General features: G+C 48.1%; 1 non-coding gene across 1 annotated transcript; it reads left to right on the forward strand.

Annotated features, from left to right (window-relative positions):
• Nucleotides 1-244: 244 nt before the first annotated feature.
• On the forward strand, nt 245-348 carry LOC123393222. Its single transcript, XR_006607950.1, has one exon. It is a non-coding gene; the product is annotated as a U6 spliceosomal RNA (small nuclear RNA).
• The last annotated feature ends 2555 nt before the right edge of the window (nt 349-2903 follow it).

The raw sequence follows: 2903 nt of genomic DNA on the forward strand, positions 1-2903 counted from the left end.
CAGGATAAGTATTAATGTGTTTACATTGTAATGGGAGTAAATGCCTTCAGATAAAGGGTCACAATTCTCACTGTGCAAACTGGGGAATTAGCTGACAGCAACAGGAGGCAGGGTTCACGGGGACAAAGCCAAAGAGGCTTTGGAGGAGGGAGGAGTGACACTCACTTCTTGTGGGGCCTTAGACACTGGCCTCTCTCTCTTGGTCTCAGTCTTCTTCTGTCTAAAAGGAGGGGTGTGGCTGTGGGCGCTTCCACCAGCACATACATTAAAATTGGAGCTATGCAGAGAAGACTAACATGGTCCCCTGCGCAAGGAGGGATAGGACTTCAGGCACTTGAACGTTTCCTTCGATCTTGACCAGTTCAGGGACCGCCAGGCAGCAGGAGCTTTTGTGAGCTCCTGAGAAGTAGGGAGGCATGGTAATGGAGAAGGGGAGAGCCAAGAGGAGGTGCTACAGCATCCCTGTGGAATATTCCAGAAAGACGGCCCATGGGGTCCGCTGGGCCTGGGGGACAGAGCACCAGGGGGGACGCTCTTGGGGCCCATGGGAGCATTTGGGGGTCCTACTGATGATGTGATAGGACTTGGGCTGGGGCTGCTCCTGAGTCCTTAGGAGGGCCCCTTACCCAGGTGTACCTGGATTTTACTCCCCTGCAGGATTTCCACTCACACTGAGGCTTCGACAAAAGACTCAGCTCGGCCAGGGTAAAATTTCTACTGTCCCCGAGACCCTGCCACCTTCGTCATGCTTCCCTCTCCTCCCTCACAGCCAGAGCTCATCCACCTCCTCTTTCTCTCTCTCCGCACATCACCCAGGAGGGCACATTACCCAGGAGGGCACCCCAAAGCACAGCAACATGATTGGACTAGAAGTCCGGGCCCCAGATGACCATCTTCATTATTCATAAAGGTTGTGGGCTTTTTTTTTTTTTTTAATTTTTATCTTTTTTTTTTTTTTTTAATGAGAGGTATTTGGGTGTCAGGGCAAGGGATTTTTAAATAACTTTTTACAGCTCATGAAGAATTTTTAAATATCCTTTAAAACAAAAGACCTCTTTGAAGCCCGGTCTGCAGAGCAGGAACACAATGGATGCCCTGTTTACTTGCTACAAATTGTTTACTTTGCTACAAATTGAATGTAGAGAGAGAGGGCCTTTTGTGCCTAGGGTTGCATACATGTCAGCCTCGAAAAGAATTCAAGTAACTTTAGCCCCATTCCACACACTCCACCTCAACTATGTGCTACGGAATGATGTTGTGTTTGGAGCAGCTTGCCATCGATCGGATTTGGCCCCGGAGTCGGGTGGGGGGTGGCCGGGTCTCTTATTACAACTCTGTATTTAGACCCTAGGGTGAAGAAAATGAATTCAGCAACTCGGTGTTTTTGACCTGTAGAGAAGCCTCAAGATTTCACTGGAGAGGGAAGGAGGGAGGGAGAGGTAAGCTCTCCCTCACACGTTCTTTTGGGGAGATATTCCTCACCCTCTGACCTCCCCCACACGCCAGGCCCACCTTCCGGGGTGGGAGGGTCCAACAGACTCTACAACCAGGCCAGTCCCTTTGTTTCCGGTACTTCGTCCTACTTGTTATCTGCTTTGGGCAACATTGTGTCCTCCCCCTCCCCAAATTCATGCATAGAGGCCCTAACCCCAAGAATCTCAGAAGGTATTTGGCAATGGGCTTTGAAAGAGGCGATGAAGTCAAAGTGCTGCTGTGACCCTATCTGATGGGTGTCCTCATAAGATGAGGAAATTTGGACAGAGACGCCAGGCTGCACATGCACAAAGGAAGGTCCGCGTGGGGACGGGGTGAGAGGATGGCCACCTACAAGCCAAGGAAAGAGGTCTCAGAAGAAACCAACCCCACCGGCACCTTGATCTTGGACATGTAGCTTCCAGAACTTGATTAAATACATCCTGATGTCTAAGCCATCCGGTCTGGGATCGTTTTTATGGAGCCTTCGTGATTTAAAACACTGTCAAAAGGACAAAGCCCCTGGAGCCTTCTTCAGCTTTTGTTCCTTCTCTTGCAGGACTCTTGTAAGAGGTTTGTAGAGGACAAGGCACCCGGGGACCTTTGATACGTAATTGTGAATGCTAATATTGTTATTACTTCTAGAGACCAATCAAAGTTTCTATGTCTTTCCTAGAAGCTCTCTCTATTGATTTGATGATTTACTGCAAAAGAATTTAGTTTTGTTGGCCACCTGGAGGTCCCCTACTCGTTGCACATTTCCAGGTGGCCGAATGGCGGGGTCTATCGCCCCTACACCAATCCCCTCTTCATGACTTTACCTTCTCACCGACTTCACAGAAAGTCAGTATTTCACAGTAACCATTGACAAGACAAAGGTTTGTTGAAGGTCTATACAATTTATATCCACAAATCTATTCACCTTCATGTCAAACTCTAAGAAATTAGTCAGGTGTGATTTTGCCCTGATATAATCTGTCTTCTTTCCCAAAGAAATAACTTTTTTTTTTTAAAGTACTGGTGATTCTGTCTCTGTCTTCTCTCCTACCTACGCTTTGTGACATGCAGGAGGCAAGGCTGGCACACTGAGCCTTCTGTGATGTAGGAGGGGGCTTCTGGGGACACTGTGACCACAGGTAATGATGGATTACATCCTTGACCAACAGTCTCAGCCATTGATCTACATTTAGCTTGCCTGTCTTTGGAAACACTGGACTTTGACCACCTTCGAATTTAAACCTTCAGTCTGATACATTAGCATCTCCCTCAGAGTTCTCCCACCCAACCCTGGCATGGAGCCTGGCCGCACACCACTTCTCTCCCTTAATATCTCTAAATGAAAAGACCCTCTTAGCCCTCAGTGTCTGATGGCCATGGAGCCTTTGGGACTAATCTTTCTATAAATACTCCAGCACTGCAAAGTTAGCTCA

The sequence above is a fragment of the Mustela putorius genome, unplaced genomic scaffold, assembly GCF_011764305.1.
Source record: "Mustela putorius furo isolate JIRA1106 unplaced genomic scaffold, ASM1176430v1.1 tig00000765_pilon_pilon_pilon, whole genome shotgun sequence".
Lineage (NCBI taxonomy): Eukaryota > Metazoa > Chordata > Mammalia > Carnivora > Mustelidae > Mustela > Mustela putorius.